We start from the raw sequence: 19,112 nt of genomic DNA, 5'->3' as shown, positions 1-19,112 counted from the left end.
ATGCCTGCCCACTAATGCCAATGCAACTCTCCATCTCTTCAATTTTTGTTTAAATCGTCAACAGGAGTTTTTCATTTGCAGAGCATAAACTGGAACCCCAATGGCAAGAGAGTCTAGAAAATGTAGTTTCCAGGCTTTTATCTCCTCTAACAGAAGTGATAGCAGAGAACAGTGTGGGAATTGACCTGAGACTTCAATAGACTATTCATGAAACAAACTCATTCCACATAGGAAACACTTATCAACCTAATCCAATCCACCCACTAGTTTTGTGTGGTTTACCTACAAAATGCAATTTAAATTCACTTTACTTTGACCTTCTTACACTGCAACCACTATAATTCAAGATTGTTTCTCACTTGGACTAGTATGATAGTTGTCTTGCTTTCTTCTTTCCAATTTGCTCTTTGTATTATCTGTATGTTTGGTTACGCTGCAGTTGCCAACAATCCTTAAATTGCAATAGCTTAACCCAACTAGTATTTGTTTCATGCTCATGTATTATGTCTCATATAAATTTTCAAGAGACTCTGCTGCACATAGTCATTTAGAGTCTCAGAATGACCGAGACTTCACCTCCTCTATTGCCACACCATTAGAAGTGAAGAATAGAGAACTATTTGCAAAATCTTTGCTGACTGAGCCCACAAGTGACATGACCCTATTCAACTCCAAGAAATATAACAAGTTGAATATTTGGTTGAAACTACTGTTTATGCCATACCTCCTGTAATCAGGTTTCTACATTTAGCCAGAGTAATAGTTATAAAATGTAAATCAGATTATATTGTTTTCCCTTTTGGAAACCTTCAGGGTGACCATTGTGTACAAAATACAACAAAACTGATTATATCCTACCAGTCCCGACAAGATCTAGAGTGCCAATTTTTTCATCATGCTTCTTATCACTCCCCTTCTTGCTCACTGCAGCTTAAGATGTTGGTTTTCTTTATGTCCTTTAAACAGGCCAAGGTAGTTTTTTGTAAGCTCTTGACATCTGTCATTCCACCTGAGCAGAGTTGTTTTCAGTGAAGTCTCTGAATAACTCCTTCCCATTCCTAGGGACCCTATTTAATTGTCAGCTCCAACCTTTACTCTTTAGTGTAACAACTTTACATCACTTTTTCTCATCTACAAATTTACATTAAGCTGAGACTATTGAGTATCTATTTACCTGTCCTTCTTTCAGTGTTAGCCAACTTTGAAAACCCTGCATGTTTTCTTGTTTGTTAAATGATGATAACATCTGTCGGTATTTCTTATACACACACACACACACACACACACACACACACACACACAAACACAAACAAACTAGTTAAGAAATCAATATGATAACCTTCTCCAAATAGAAAAAAAGTCAAACAAAAATAATATATTTGCTAATTCAAATTTATTGTGTATCAAAACACAAATTATCGTATTTAGCAATTAGCTAACATCTGTTGATAAGGGTGATATCATTTCCTTTTTTCTAATATCAGCTAATATTTATTTCTCTCTATATATGCACACACATGCACATGCATCTTATAGGTGAGTGTATACACACACACACACACACACACACACACACACACATACCCTTACGTGGCATAGCACTTAGCCATTGTGGTCTTAGTTGGGTTATTAAGGAATTATCTGGAAAGTCTGACAAGTAATATTTCCTTGGTTAATACTAAATTGAGTCATCCTTAGCATTTTATTAATAAAATAAGGCATTATTTTACAGAAATATGATCACATACTTGGACTCAGACAAACTTGAATTACAAGCAGGGCTCTGCTCCTTTCAGCTGCCTGATATTAGGCAAGTTTTAGGGCCCCAGACTTTACATCTATATACTTCCAAGGTATAGAAGGATTTCTGGGACATTTTTGGATGATATCACTATCATGATTCTTGTCTCAACAAATATTGATTGTCTAATAATGTCTCCCAAATATGAACTGGAAAGGATTTATAATGTAGTATATGATTAATTTTGAAAGAAATATAAAGAAAATATATCAAAAATCATTATTTCTCCAAGTATTTGAGAATGGAGGTATTTTTATTTAAAAATGAACTTGAATGGCAAAAGAAAGGCTAGAAATCTTAAATTAGAAAAAAAAGAAGAGATGATCCCAACATGGGATATATGAAGTTTTTGGCAACTTTGGGGACACTTCAAGACATAATGAGCAAGACAAAGCAAGTTTGACCAAGCTCATACGAATCTAAGACTTCATGTCTTTGGAAGAGAGCAAATTTTTTAATATAAAACAAAGATACATTAATGACTACACTTCAAAAAATTGTTTGAAATCTTTTACAAGTGTATATATGGCTAAATCGAAGAACTCGACCTACAAGAGATCTTAAAGAATTTACATATTGAAAAATAAAATTTAAGCTTTATTTATGAAAAACTATCAATCCTTAAAATGTTACACAATATACGTAGTACAAAAGAATACCAATTTAAACATATAACTTGAAGATAGATATTAAAAAGGTAGAGAAATATATTTTTGATATTTAAACTTCAACTTTAATTTTAGGGGCGCATTAAAAAGTAAAATGCATGCACAAGTTTTTTCCCTAATAGGATTGGTTTTCTCATGGTTGATTACTAGATGGGCCAATGAAAATAATACAAAAAATGCAAGATGATATTAAACATACTAATAGCTTTTCAGTGATACATAAATTGATTTGATTACATGCCAACAAAATATCAATGCAGATGAATTATTAGCTACTTACCCCTCTCTGATTTTGTCTAGAGGTAATTTAGGAAGCAAAATGCTTTCCTTAGAAAAAGTGCTATGGATTATGGTTGTTTGATGAAGTTAAAGCTTCTTTTCATAAACCATAAATTAGAAAGCAAAGTTCTTAAAGAACCTCAGAAACAACAGAAAGGTGTTCAATAATCAAATGAATTTAGGAGACCGTGAGTTGGAGAATATTGATATGTTTTCTGCTTCAATTTTGATTGACTTACTATTATTGGAGACTGATCTCAGAGGATGGTGTAGTATGCAGTGCTTTCCAAACCTATTTGTCCATGGAGTATATTCTGTGAAATAGAAACATGTATTCTACAGAATATAATCCATGAACAAATATCTTTCAAAAGCTCATGGCATACTGGAACTATTTAGTAAAAGGCAAATTGGAGTTTGTTTCTCAAGCTGTGAGAAAACTTTTTCATCAGAAAGGCCCCTGGAGAATTCTGAAGATGTGTGTAAGAGAAAGCTTTCAAGAAATCTAGATAAATAGCATTGTATACCAAATGGAGGCAGGGTAGAGGTGAGTTAGCTCCAACTGCTATAACTTTATGGCATCAGGGCATTCAGAGCAGGAATTGCAAAATAAGTTCAGTAGCATCTCTTAAAACATTTTGCTTTGAATTTGCAGCCAGCAAAATAATGGAGTGCACACAATGCCCTCCCAGGATAATCTCAATGGCTTTAGTGAGCATCAAGCTTATTTACCCCCACAGATCATTTATGTTGTGCTTGTTATACAAATTCTTTCCTTTCTTTTAGTCTATCTACATCCTACTCATCTTTCAAGACCCCATTCAAATCCTGCCTCCACCATTAAGCGTGCCCATTAAGCTTTTCTTGACAATTCCAATCTCATCATTTACAGTGTTTAGATTACTTGCCGCCTATTTTTCCTCTCCGTTTTTTTTTTCTTTCCAATGTTTATCTTAGGCTCAAAGGTTATATGTGCAGGTTTGTTTCATGGCTAAATTATGTGTCATAGGGGATTGGTGTACAGATAATTTTGTCACCCAGGTATCAGCATAATATCCAACAGGTGGTTTTTTAAAAATTTTTATTTCAATGGCTTTTGGGAGCAGGTGGCTTTTGGTTACATGGAAAAGCTCTTTAGTGGTGATTTCTAAGATTTTGGTGAACCCGTCACTTGAGCAGTGTACATTGTACCCAGCGTGTAGTCTTTTATCCCTCACTTCCCTCCCAAACTTCCTCTCAATTCCCCAAAATCCATCATATCATTCTTATGCCTTTGTGTCCTCATAGCTTAGGCCCCACTTATAAGGGAAAACCTACAATATTTGGTTTTGCATTAATGAGTTACTTCACATAGAATAATTGTCTTCAACCTCCATCCAGGTTGCTGTAAATGTCATTTTTTTTTCTTTTTTGGTTGAGTAGTATTCCATTGTGTAGATATACCACATTTTCTTTATCCACTTGTTCACTGAGAGGCAATTAGGCTGGTTCCATATTTTTTCAATTGCAACTTGTGCTGTTAGAAACATGCGTGTGCTTATCTTTCTCATATAATAACTTGTTTTCCTCTGGGTATATATTCAGTAGTGGGATTGCTGGGTCAAATGGTGGTTCTACTTCTAGTTCTTTAAAGAATCTCTATACAGTTTTCCATTATGGTTGTACTAATTTACCTTCCCACCAGCAATGTAAAAGTGCTCCCTTTTTACCACATCCACACCAAAATCTGTGACCAGGATCTGAAAAACAAATGCAACAAAAATAAAAATAAATACATGGGACCTAATTAAACTAAAAGGATTGTGCACAGCAAAATAATAATCAACAGAATAAACAGACAACCTACAGAATGGGAGAAAATATTTGCTAAACTATGCATCCAACAAGGGACTAATATCCAGAATCTACTATGAACTCCAACAAATCAGCAAGAAAAAAAAACAAATAATCCCATCAAAGGCCAAAGATATGGATAGACAATTCTCAGAAGAAGATATGCAAATGGCCAAAAAACATATGAAAAATACTCAACATCACTAATTATCAGGGAAATGCAAACTAAAACCACAATGAGATACCACCTTAACCCTACAAGAATAGCCATAATTAAAAAATAAAAAAGAATGCTTTATTATTATGTAATGCCCTTCCTTGTCCTTTTTGACCATTGTTTGTATTAAACTTGAATGCAAACTGGTTAAGCTCTTCACTTAAATGGCACAGAGAGGCTCACTAAAAAGTCCACCCAGTTCCATCAAGGATCTCAAATAGGTCTTAATCTCCTCCCTAGAATCCCATTGCTTTAGTGTGGCAATGTTTAGTGAGGGGTAGGGAGAAAAGAAAACTAATTTTGTTTTAATTACAATACTTCTGGTATCTACAATTTGGAGAAGAAAATGCACACAAATATATTAGTTTTTATTAATGCAAGTATAGTCAATTTCAACTCCTTTGTAGGTGCTGTTTTTTGTAAAAGTGATGCTCAAATTGTAGCTGATACAATTGGGTGCTTAAATTCATAGCAGAAAAAAAAGTTCAAGCCTTTGGAAGAAAAAAAGCTTGAGGCACATCAGCTCTGCCTGAGCATCCACTCACATCTGTCCTAAATCAGTAACTCCCTTAAACTCTCCCAGCTTTATTCAACCATCTCTTCTTTAAATAAATACTTATTGAGAATGTGTTATGAGACAAAACCTGTGGATAAGACAGTGAAAGAAATACAATCCCTAAGCTCAAATAGTCTCTGGGAGCAAAGAAGAGGTAAAGCTGACAAAAATGGGGAGAACACTCGTAGCTATTTTTTTCAGGCTGAGTTTCCTATGCCATGTTTTGCAGCACAGTGTAATAAATACCAGAGACTTGGGAAATATCTGATAAATACATTAATCAGTTTAAATTGATGTAAAATTCGACAAGACATATAATTAAAAACCCATCAAAAATCACATACAATACAAATAATACTTCCTCTTCAAATATAGCCAACATTATTTATATAACCATACACCAATATCTATTTATATTCAGCTGACATTCATTGGAAATTAACCATGAAGCAGGATTTTCACAATTAATGTAACATCATATAAGAAGAAGATGATGTCCAGTGGAGTAATGTCATATAGTTGAGATAAAGAGATTAAAGGTGAAAACTTACTTAATGTTATGAAGTAATAAATGGTGGGATAAGACTTCACATTTAATCCTCTTGTTCAGTGCTACTACCTTCACACTACACAATGCTTTATACTAGACAACTGATAAAAAAAGAAGGAGATCTGGGAAAGGAAACCAAAGTTTAACCTTTTGACAAAAGACAAGGTGCAAGAAAGAAAGGAAAGGAAGGTGGCTCGTTTTCAAGAAAAATCAAGAGATAGAGCTAATCTGTGAAATTGTTATGTGTCCTTGTATATGCCACCCCCACCCCCCACCACACATACACACAAAAGCTTCTTGATACCACCTGGAGTACTTTTTGCCCCGTCCTGACATACATAATCTGTGTCAGAAATTTCCCTTATTCAGCCACTTGAAGTAGAGGCGGTACCATAGAGGGTTGCTATATGTTCACCCAGAGCTGTAGTAATGAGCAACACTATACTTTTCTTTTAAAAATAATTTTAAAAAGAAAGTGTGGGTGCAAAATTAGGTTGCAGGACAAAAGCAATAAGGTGAAGTTATAAAATCCCAAGAGACACTTTATAATATGGGGATGAAGCTCTAGTCATACACATACAGTAGGAAACTGTCTATTTTTCTACATACTAGTATTTTCAACTGTAATTGAAATACTCAAATTATTATAATTTGCATTCAAGTGTCATTACTACTTAAAAGAAGTAAGTGTTGGTAGTTTATTTTAAAGGCCGCTTATTAGCATGCTGACAGTTTGATTTGACTGGAGCCAGCACTTTTTAATGTTTTATAAGAATTACCTAATACTTGTTTGAATTTAAAAATGAGTAAACTCGGTACGCTAAGAAAATAATCATCTTAAATCATTCATTTAAATTTTTAAATAAATTTCATTGAATTAAAAATTAGCATATAATAATATTAAACATTAAAGATAATAACATGAATAAGACAGGTAAATACAACATCCTTTAATTATTACAGACCAATCATTTTCTGTACTTGCATAAATTCTATCTGTAATTTGCAGATGAGGAAAGTCACTGACTAAAGGACTCATTTCCCCATGTGGACCACACTACTTGGTAATATGGATAGAATTTGAATTTTCTTAGTATGAATAGATAGAACATTTTCGAATTCACAATGTTCTGATATAAACAACTCTTATAATAACAGTTTAAGGAAAGATCAAATGAGGTACTTATTGAGGGGATTACTTAAAAGACCACATCTCTGACTGGGCACTGTGGCTCATGCCTGTAATCCCAGCACTTTGAGATGCCAAGGTGGGTGGATCACCTGAAGTCAGGAGTTCGAGACCAGCCTGGCCAACATGGTCAAACCCCGTCTCTACTAAAAATACCAAAAATTAGTCAGGCATAGTGGTGGGTACCTGTAATCACAGCTCAGGAGGCTGAGACAGGAGAATTGCTTGAACCCAGGAGGTTGCAGTGAGCCGTGATCGTGCCACTGCACTCCATCTGGGCAACAAGAGTGAAACTCAGTCTCAAAAAAAAAAAGAAAATCTCTTATGACCATAGTGGCGACTAAGGGCCTCTTGAAACAGACCTTCTCGTGTAGATAATATTCATTATCCATAGAATACATAAAAAAACTCATCTCTACTAAAATGCAAATAATTAGCCAGCTATGGTGGCATGCACTTGTAACCCCAGCTACTCAGGAGGCTGAGGCAGGAGAATTGCTTGAACCCGGGAGGCAGAGGTTGCAGTGAGCTGAGATCGCGCCACTGCACTCCAGCCTGGGTGACAGCAAGATTCTCTCTCTCTCTCTCTCTCTCAATCAAATTTAAATTTGACTGTGGAAACTTTTTTTTATTAGTTTTTTGAAACGGAGTCTCACTCTGTCACCCAAGCTGGAGTGCAGTGGAGCGATCTCTGCTCACTGCAACCTCCGCCTCGCGGGTTCAAGCGATTCTCCTGCCTCAGCTTCCTGAGTAGCTGAAATTACAGGTGTATGACAGCAAGCCCAGCTAATTTTTGTATTTTTAGTAGAGACAGGGTTTCACCACGTTGACCAGGCTGGTCTCGAACTCCTGACCTCGGGTGATTCACCTGCCTCGGCTTCCCAAAGTGCTGGGATGACTATGGAAACTTTTGATGAGGTTACCTGAGATACTTACCTTCTGGACAGCTCAATTTGCTTCAAGTCTCAGTGACTCCTAAAGTACAAGATAGCAGATCCTGCTTCCCAGAATGAAAATTTGCAGTGAAGCAGAGTGAACCCAATCAAAACTCAATGACAGAATCCTGAAATAAAATGTTTTGAGTAAATAAAACTGACTAGTAACCTAGGCTCATTACAATGGCTTAAGGGTCCAGGGTGAAGATTAGTGCTGTCACCCAGCACAGCTGAGGCAGAGGAGTCCTCTGAATACAGCTGTCAGGCCAAGATGTTGTACTTTGAGGAAGAATATGAATGAGAACTGACAGAGAGAGAGAGTGAAAGATAAATGCAGACCCTGTATTTGGTCTCACGGACCTGGCATCTTCAACGAGTAGAAGAGGTTTATGAGATGAGGCACTGTTAGTCTCCAATGCAGACTCTTTTGGACAGTGAGAAAAAAATGGAAATGTATCCAAATTGCTTTCCTCTCTGCCTGCCTCAAAAAGACAGGCACAAATAGAAGTGACCTTTTGACCAGGTACCTGGAATTCTTGGACAATTCAAGAGTAGAGCAGCTCGATATTGCAGTATTAGATTCTCTCTTCATAAGTTATAAAGGAGCTATGGCAGTTAATGCTATGCTGCTATATTTACTTCTTGAGTTTATGGAGCAGTTTATGAAAGTAAGCAAAAGAGTAATGAGTGGGAGGAGTTTTACCACATAAATTTTGAACCTTTTTAATTAGTTTTCAAAGGCAACAAAGAAGGCATAAAAAAGTCAAGTGGTTTATTTAGGGTCACAAGTGACAAATGGGTCAGTGCTCTTCCTACTTGCCTAAGCAATCTCAAAAATTATAAAAATAAAACAATTGTTTCCAGAGGGAAAAGATACGTGGGTAAAAGGTAAACTTGATAAGTGAAAAACTTTCTCTTAAGTTTTATTAATACAATTAAAATATTACCTTCACAAAATATATAGGATAATTTTCTTGAAATCTACTGCTCATTTCAATACCTAAATATGCATATGTCACTAACAGTAAGTAATTTCAATCTGAAAATTTAGACATATGATAGATGTATTCACTTGCTCAATAAATATTGACTAAAATGTTATGTATCAGGGATTATTGAATTATTTAATTGATCACTAGCTTTAAAAGGTATCTAATTTTTTGTCTTATAAAAGTATTCGCTGTAGGATCTTAGACTCAATCAATGCCTTTAACATTGTATTTTTTACATAAAGATCCAATTTGTTCACAAAATTTAATGATTATGACTGTCTATTAGGTATAGCATTAACACTTACTTGTGTTTTAATTAAACCTATCCAAGAAGACAGGGGTCAGGTGCTGGCTCTTGTTCCAAAAGTTGTATTTCTCAAACCGTTCTAGTATTTTCCGCTCAAGATATTTCTACGCCTTGCCCATTATAAATATTAAAGTATTTTGAAACACATTTTACTTGAGTATTAATGAACTCAAGTGGTAGATTACGTGAGTTATTAGCCATTTGATTATTTACCAGAGGCCAATTACTCTAACTTAATATGTAAAATAATTGGATAACTTAGTGAAATGGTACTTAGAAAGTCACAATAGTTGAAAAGAATACCTTTCTAATATTCACCATTTCAGAATAAATAACAGGATTATATATATTTATTTTTACTTAGTTATTTTAAAGTGACTATTTAGAAAATAAGCATAATCATAATTTGATGTGTCACCAACATGCCTTTTTTACCAAGAGGAACTTTGTGTTCATAGAATTATAATTAAATTAAATATTCAACAATTTTTATTCCATCCAAAAACAGATTCACTTATTTACAAAGCTAAGTGAATATGTGTTTCATTGACTTCAAGTTTGTGCTTCTAACAATATTGCCGGTTCAGGAAACATAGTCTAAAAGAATGGAAATTGCTGGTAGGTTTTTTTTTTAAGTTTATACAGCTTTGACCTATCTTGATGGACTGAAGGGATGGTGATGAAAATTGTAATCTTAATAAATCTCCCGCAGCTAGAGGTTTAAAACTCATACTGTTTCAAATTAGTGAGGACAGCAATATTTATTTGCTGCCGAATTCCAGTCAGCATGGCATTTCAGCAGGAAACACTTTATAAGACTTAAACTTATGAGTAGCAAAGTTGAAAACTCATGTTAACGAAAAGGAATAGAAACTAAGCACAGTCAGTGATTCATTCTAAATAAAAAAAATAAATAAACTTTATAATTTCCTTTTCCTTGTCTTTCTTCACTACCATTATCATCTTTTACAAATATAGCAATGAATCCTGGCATTACTTATAATATTCCAAGAGCTTTGAAATGTATCATCTCATTGGACTAGCATGGATTTAGTTAGAAAAGCACAATGATCCCCAACCATAGAAGACGTAATTCAGGTAACATATCCAGTTGTTCAAAATTGCATCTTATATTCTTTCATATGTTAGAGATAATAAAAAACTCTCTCAGGTGAAGTTGTCAGAGGATTGGCTCTCTGCCAACAACTCATTCTGGTAGTGAACATAGAATCTACCAGAAGGTCAATAAGCCATAGTAATTACATGGTGAGAAAGAGACGCAGGTAGAATGGTTGGATAGTACCTAGTAAGAGAGAAAACAGTCAAGCAGCCTCTTCTCATGGCTTCAACCTTCACATGTATTTCCTTACCAAGACTGAAAACCATTCTTGGTTTTCCTTCCATCTCAATGGCTTATTGTCTCAGTCTCATCATTTGTCTTATTGTCTCAGTCAATATCATTTTCTTCCTCTTTGAAGGAGAAGCCCAGAATTAATCCTCTAGCCTCTTTCTCAGCTACACTTAGACTTCTTGTGACTTTATTCAACCCCATGGATGTTTAACACAATCTCTACACAGATATCTCTCAAATTGACAGCTACATACCCATCTTTTTCTTGAACTCTAGATTTACATAGAACTACAAATCTACGAAACATCTCAAACTTAACATGTCAACACTGAACTCTTGATTTTCTAGCCAAATCAACTATTCCCCTTTTAAATAAATAACATTGCCATTTACCATGTTGTTGAGAAATGGTAAGAATGGTAGAATCATTCTTGATTTATCTTTCTCTCGTAGCCCATAACTAATTCCTAAGCAAATTCTGCTGGTTGTAACTTAAAAATGTATTCCAATACTCAACATCTTTATGATTGAAGATCATAACCATTATCTTCTCTTGCCTGGACTACTACAGGAGCCTCCTGTCTGGTTTCTTGCCTCTACCTTTGCCCCCTGACATCTGTGGCTTACACAGTAACCAGAGCAGTCCTGTCAGAATGTATATCGGATTAAGCCATTTTCTTGTCAAAACATTTTAATCTTTTTCTGTATATTTATAGTAAAATACAGAGGTCCTACATGGTCTAACTACTGGTTACATCTCCAACAGCATTTCCAACACCTTCCCTACTTTCTAAGCTGCCATCCTTGTTTGACTTGAATATGCCAAGCACACTGGCACCTCAGGATACTTATACTTCCTGCCCCCTTTGCCTGGAATGCTTTCTACTAATATAGATCTATGGTTCCCTCATGTATTTGGTTGCCTGTCTTTTCTTCTTGAATGCAGGCTCCACTAGAGCAAAAGGGTTTTCTGTCTTGTTTGCTGTTCTATCTCTAGTGGCAGGAAGGCGGAAGTGCAGGAAATAAGAAAGGAAGGCAGGGGAGGAGAGAGAGAAGAAGGGAGAAATGAAGTGAATGAGTGGAAATGTGGCCTATAGTGGCAAGGGACTATGAAAAAGATTTTTGTACCAGTAAAGTAGAAATCAGGGCCCAAATATCTAAGACAGCTTGCTAAATTGTAGAAATGGTTGACGACTGGAACGCTGTTCTGTCAAACCCAAGCTTGCTAGACTAATTGGTTCTGTTACAGAGAAAATAAGTTCCACTGGAAGTAGAAATAAATAAGGACAGTATCTTTGAGAGACTTTTCCTGAGCATTCTATTTAAAGTGAAAACCAATGAAGAATATAGAAATTCTATCTCAAACTGATAACCATAGCAGAAATAATATTAACTATATGTATGATGTAAATAACTGTATTGAAGATGATGGGGTATTTCATCAATTCATTTACCATCCAATACATATTGTCTATCATGATTCAGGCTTTGTTCTACCCTCACTTTTTGATAAACAAGACCAACTTCCATGGTCTCATAGAACTTATAGTCCAGTGAGAAAGAAAGATGGCACTATTAAATGGATTAAATAGTATCAGCTAATGAGTTAGTTCTAAATAGAAAAGTCCTGGAATAGAGCATCTGAGTGAATGGATAAAACCTCCATAAGTAGGTGATATTTAAATTAGCATCCTACAGATCAAAGACAATTATACCACGTGAAACTGAGCAGAGTACAAAGCCTCAGAGATAAGGAACACAGGGGTATGTTCCAGAGGCAAAGACAAAAGCCTCCATGGTTGAAGGGCAATAAGAAAGAAGGAAAATGAACAGAATTGGAGTTATTAATGTGGACACAAGCCCATCATGAAGCACTCCTCAGGTCATGTTCAAAAAGTTGAATTTTATACTAATTAAAAAGGGGGAAACTTTGTATATTATAAATGGTATCTAATAAAAGTAAAATATAATCCCAGCACTAGGAGAGGCTAAGGCAAGACCCAACATTTATGAAAATAAAAAATACATATATTCAGGCCTGGCATGGTGGCTCAAGCCTGTAATCCCAGCACTTTGGGAGGTCGAGGCGGGTGGATCTTTTGAGAGCCGGGAGTTTGAGACCAGCCTGACCTACATAGTGAAACCCCATCTCTACTAAAATACAAAAATTAGCCCAGCATGGTGGTGGGCACCTGTAATCCCAGCTACTCAGGAAAATGAGGCAGGAGAATTGCTTGAACCTAGGAGGTGGAAGTTGCAGTGTGCCAAGATCGCACCATTGCACTCCAGCCTGGCCGACAGAGTAACTCCCTCTCAAATACATGTGTATATATATATATATATATTCAGGCATGGTGATACATGCCTGTAGTCTCAGCTATTAGGGAGGCTGAGGTGGGAGAACCCCTTGAGTCCAGGAGTTGGTTCTTTAGTTTTGAGCTGTGATTGCACCTCTGCACTCCAGCCTGTGCAAGACAAGGAGAGACCATGTCTCCAAAAGAAAAGAAAAGAAAAAAAATAAATCTAAAACAATAACATCTCAAAAGAACTTTAAATAATAAATTTTATTATGTATAGAAGGAAATTGAGAGGGAGAGGTTACACAACTTGTCTAAGATCAGAGTCAGTTAATAGTGGAGCCGGGATTCTCAGTATTTTCCATAGTCTCTTCTTTTAAAAGGAGATTACATTCTCATTCCCCAAAAATGCACTTATTATGTATAAAGTATACATTTTGAGGTACATAAATATAGCTAAAAACAGGAGTAAAACTAGATTTATGACAAAAACTTTTAGGTGTAATTCTGAAGGAGTTCAGCTTTTTCTACCTCAGCATCCATTCTCTCTTCACTGTTCCATTTGTTACATCTTAATATTATTTTCTTGGAAACATTAAGTATTAGACTAAATTTGGCATCTTTCCATAAAGACCTAAAGGGTGTAGGCTCTAGTGACTCAGAAGAAAGACTAAATTATCCATGAAACTAGAAATTCGTTTTGGTTCTAAGTATCACATTGATCATCAAAGTCAAATGGACTAGAACATATCTCTTAATTGTAATTAATTTCAAAAATAGTTGACCCTCAGACTTTCTTCATCTCACAATCCAACATTACCATTCTATTACATTGATTGTGATATTCTTATGCAATCCCAGATTTCTCTTATTTTCTTACTTCTTACATCCAACCCACCGTAAAATGTTGTTGCTTATACCCCCAAATCTATAGAATCACTCCAACATGACCCAAATCTGGGTCATCATAATCTTTCTCTACTATTGGGATAGACTTAACAAGTCACCGTGTTTTCACTCTTGTCACTTTGTAATCAATTATTCCTTGAGCGGCCAGAGTGAACTTGAACTTTTATAAATGAAAATGCTTCCTGGAAGCAGAAAGGAAAATTTGCTCCATTGGACAAGAGCTGGTCAAGCTTCCTCGTGTGTCACAATTGCTACCATGCCATTGGCCAACACATGCGTGAGTCCAAGCCCAAAACAGACAGGAGGGGCACACGAGCATACAAAAGGAATTACAGATACCTGTATACCAAGAATTTGAGACCTAATTTACAATTTGTCATGACCTTAAAATATGATCCAATCTTTTTATTTTGATTTTCTCCATATAAACCTACCACAACTGTGATTTCCACTTTATTTCATACCACTCTTTATCTAAGCTATAAGAGTACAATCATTGTAGTCTTCTTTGGGTTTCTTTTAACATGTCAAGTTTGTTTGCATGTTAGGACCCTTATGCTAGCTCAGGGATTGGTAAACTACAGCTTGAGAGCCAAATCAAGCCCACTGCCTGATTTTGTAAATAACATTTTGTTGGAACACAGCAGCACCCACTTATTTTTGTATGTTTGATGGCTAATTTTGTGCTACAACAGCAGAATTGAGTGGTTGTGACAGATACTGTCCCGTCACAAAATATTTCCTATCTTGCTCTTTATAGAAATAGTTTGCCAGCGTCTGCGATGGCTGGCCCTCTATCTGTAGTGAAGTTCCCTCAACTCTGCATAGTTTTTTTTTCTTTTTTCTTCATTTTATTCGAATTCCTGGCAAAATATATTGCCCTATAGAGATTTGGTTGAACAGTCAATATAAAGCTACTCTCTATCCACTATCTAATTTAAATCTATGCATAGGATATTTAATTATATACTTGTATGTTATATTTAACATTTTAATTATTCATTTATCTATGTATTATCTCTTCTTCTTGAAATGTAAGTTCTCCTACAGAAGAAAGTTTTTGGTCTTCATAACTTCTTGTAACAATGCCAGACACATAGGAGATTCTCAAGAAATATTTATTGAATTAATGGATAAATAAATAGAATGAACATAACAACCATCTCAGAGGACATATGCTCCTTTAATCCAAGTGACTTCTTTAGGTATGTATTAAAGAAGCAATATAGGAGGCAAAATAATTCATTAAATGATAATTTGAATAAACAAATTGGTTAACTGATAAACTAAACAGATTCCCAAATTCCAGAAATGTCTGGAAATTTAACACCATAATGAAAGTTAGAAATGCTCTCACAGGCACCTTAAAATGTTCGCTGAAAGTTTACTTCAGTCATTTAAAACATGGTAAGGTAACAGGCATCAAGTCCAGATTCAGTGGCTCTTCCACTTAATTGAAAGTGAAATCCCCTTGATGTAGAGAACAAATCTGCAAATCAACAGCTGACCTAGGTGGCTCAGATTCACAGACATTGACAAAATGTCAAAGTGACAGTAAAATCATCTTGGCTTTCACATAGGTCCTGAGCTGTGATAGATTTGAGTCATTTAATTGTTACGCTGTTAAGACCTGAGGTAAAATCATTGACTCCAAAGCAGTAGATCTATTCCAAAGAACGCAATCTGGAAAAGCAAGTCACGCTTTCTGTTCAAGAATACTATAAAAGTTTAGTCTCACTGTGCACAAAATGAGCTAGGCTGTAACTCATTTATTCATTCATTCATCTGGCTTAAACATCAAAAACACAGATGTAGAAGAACATTCCTGCCTCTAAATATACTTGAACCACAGATTGTTGACAGCTTAGCATCATATTCTCTCCCTTTTGTATTTTCCTCTGCAATTGAAGAAAATTAAATAACATACGTGGTTGGTAAAAGAACGTGACATGCATGCCAGAGCTGAGTGAGAAGCTAAAACAAATCAAGAATCCCGCCATTTTGGTGAAGTTTCTAGGTATGTGGTGATGTGGGGCATGTCACACATTTTGAAGAAGATATCTTCTTCAAAATGAGGGATAGATGCTGAAATTTCCAATCTCATTGCTGAGCAAGAGGCACAATGCTTGATATTCTTGGAGTGTATGTAGGGAACATGTATTTTGGTGTGGTGAATAATCACTTATACTATGAGAAGCAAGAGAAGATTCTGAACTAGGCTAAGACTCAGTGAACATTGATTTTTCATTTAGGCCTTGCTATGGTTTGAATGTGTCCTCCCTAAAGCATGTGTTGAAAACATAATCCCCAATGCAATAGTGCTGAGAAGTGGGGTCTATTGAGAGGTGTTGAGGTCATGTGGGCTCAGCCACCTTTGATGGATTAATGCTGATTACAAAAGGGCTTAAGGCATCTAGTTCTGTCTCTCTTTCCCTCACGTGTTCCTATTCTCACATGTGTGCACATGTTCCTATTCTCTTGCCCTTCTGCCTTCTGCATGAGATGGCACAGCAAGCAAGGCCTCACCAGAGATGGGTCCCTCAACTTTGCACTTCTCAGCCTCCAGAATTGTAAGCCAAATAAATGTCTGTTCCAGTCTCAAATATTCTCTTACATCAGCCCAAAGCAGTCTTAAACAAGTCTTATAACCAGGAGATTCACTGGTGGTCAGTGTGACCCAAGCAGATATGGATCCTTCTGTCAAGCCACAATTGTGGGATCACAGGGCACACTCCCTCTTCTGAATATGATTTTACTGCGAAACTTTTGTTACATAGCATCTGGCATACTGCCAGGTCCTGGTTAAGATTAATCTTTGTCTCAGAGATACCAAGCTTATGGAAAATGAGCTGTCCATCAAGAATGGAGTGTTATCTGATCTAATCTACAAAACTATAGACTTGGCCATGGCAACAGAATTTCATCGCCAAAGTAGAAATCATATATATGGTGTTGGGTTTCACTAGATACTATAGACAGAAGTAAGTTGCATGCCTTAGATTTCTACGGTTCTTAAACCACCAAAATCGCCATCTTTTCTTCTATCCATACGTAATGTGACCTTGGGAATTTTCTTTCAATAAATTCACTAATAAAGTTTAAAAATGAATAAAAATGCAGATAAACTTCTCACATCACCCAAAAGCAGTCTACTTCAACTTTACAACCCTACACTGGAGAAGAGAAACCGGTGGGAGAACATTGAACAGCACAATTAGTTATCTCCTCTCTTTCAAAGAAGAAATAATGAGAGTTAAGTTTCCACTTTGATACATAGCAATGATGAGTGTTTGTTGGAATGGTCAAGGAAAAGACAAGGACAAGATGGAATACTAATAACAATAAGCTCTGTGGGAAGATCAGTATGAATGGGCTCTCTACAATGGGCATTGGGTGTGAGGATCTTTGTGTTCTATTTCAATTACTCACAAAAGCCATTACAAAAGATATCCAGTGTAGAACTGGTGGTCAGAAAAACTCATTCTAAATGTGTAAACTTCTTTCCCTGCTGCCATCCCCCCATTCCATGCTTGTACAATGGGCTCAAGAAAGTTACACTAGGAAAAACAGAGATGACCCCTGGGCTACGTGGCATATATTTCTTCTCATCATTGTTGATCTTTCTATTGTCATCACTTAGTACTAACTTATGGTAGGCTGAATAATGGCCCCCAAATATGCCTTCTTCCTTACTCTCAGAACTTGTAAATATTACTTTATATGGCAAAAGAGAATTTGTAGATATGGTTAAATTAAGGATCTTGGAATAGGGAGATTACCCTTGGTCTGAGTGAACCATTACCAGAATATGGCTCAGGAACTAGAAAGTTTTCCTACCTGTCTCTGCAACTTTGGCTTAGGATCCTGTTATTTTAGACATCTTACTGCACAAAGGTGGAATATTTCCACAAATAAATAATGGTTCTAGTCAACTGAAAGTTTAGTCTGTCGCCTGACCACTTTAGGTTCCTTGCAACTTTGAGGGTGATTTTCCTGACAGAGGGACAAAGAAGTATTTCTGTATTTCAGGGAAAGCTCTAAAGTGCATTTAATTTTTATCACATAATAAATGTAAATAAAATATCACAGTAACTAAATATTAGCAGAACATGTAATGGCTTATAATCTTTCAGAATGAAGTTTTGGAAAACACTATTTTTATAGTGTTAGATACGTATGAACTCTTTCTATTTACTATGGAAAAAGGACACAAATGTGAGTTTTTATTAAATACCAGGCACTGGCTAATTACTTTACAGAGACGCTATCTTATTTTTTTCAAAGATCCACGTATTGTGTTATATCTTAGGCTTAAATTAAAACTTTGGTTCTGGAATTAGTTTCAACTTCATTGACTATCACACCTACATTAATGTGTGCATGATATCTATTAATTTGCAAGATGTCTACAATAAAAGACAACTGAAAAATCTCCCCTATTGCTGTATATTTATTATCTTGCTTTGCTACCTCAAAATTTAGTGCGGTGCTTGGGTTATAATGAATCATCAATATTAGTTGATTAATGAGTTAAAGAAAATACTTGCCCAATTGTTTTGTTTCAAAGAAATCTACTCTTCTCTTAAAATTTTGGAGAAATTTTCATCAACTGGCATGGCTGTCATATTATTTAGTGTTGCTGTCCAATTTTACACAGCCCCCAGGACCTAAGGCAGTGCTTTGCATAAAGAAAACACTCAATATATTTGAATAGATTGAAGGGATAATTCAGATATGAAGTCTAATAGGTCAAAATGATAATGAAAGCAATGATATAGAGATATTACCGTAAATAGACATTGGCTCAATGATTTGCCAGAAATGAATGACATAGCTTCTCACTTGTGGAAAAAAAAATGCAGTCCTTCAGAAAAAAAAAAAAAAATAGGATTTTAGCCAAACAAGACACATCATGTTGGTCAGTATCTATCTATCTATCTATCTATCTATCTATCTATCTATCTATCTATCTATCCATCCATCCATCTATCTATCATCTGTCTATGTATTAGTCCATTCTCATGCTGCTATGAAGAAATACCCAAGACGGGATAATTTATAAAGAAAAGAGGTTTAATTGACTCACAGTTCCTCATGACTGTGGATGTCTCAGGAAACTTACAATCATGGTGGAAGGGGAAGCAAACACATTCTTTTTCACATAGCGTTAAGAGAGAGAAGTGGGGAAAGACCCTTATAAAACCATTAGATCTTGTGGGAACTCACTC

At 35.7% G+C, this 19,112-nt stretch overlaps 1 long non-coding RNA gene across 1 annotated transcript in view; it reads right to left on the bottom strand.

Moving 5' to 3' along the window:
• Positions 1–1,349: 1,349 nt before the first annotated feature.
• Positions 1,350–19,112, bottom strand: part of LOC134728911 (uncharacterized) — a 224,663-nt gene continuing 206,900 nt past the window's right edge. The window contains exon 4 of the long non-coding RNA XR_010109777.1: positions 1,350–4,487. This is a non-coding gene — a long non-coding RNA (uncharacterized LOC134728911). The remainder of the gene's footprint in view (positions 4,488–19,112) is intronic.

This window comes from Pan paniscus, chromosome 15 (assembly GCF_029289425.2).
Source record: "Pan paniscus chromosome 15, NHGRI_mPanPan1-v2.0_pri, whole genome shotgun sequence".
NCBI lineage: Eukaryota > Metazoa > Chordata > Mammalia > Primates > Hominidae > Pan > Pan paniscus.
The sequence above is the reverse complement of the archived record's forward strand: the minus strand, read 5'-3'. Positions and strand labels throughout refer to the sequence as shown.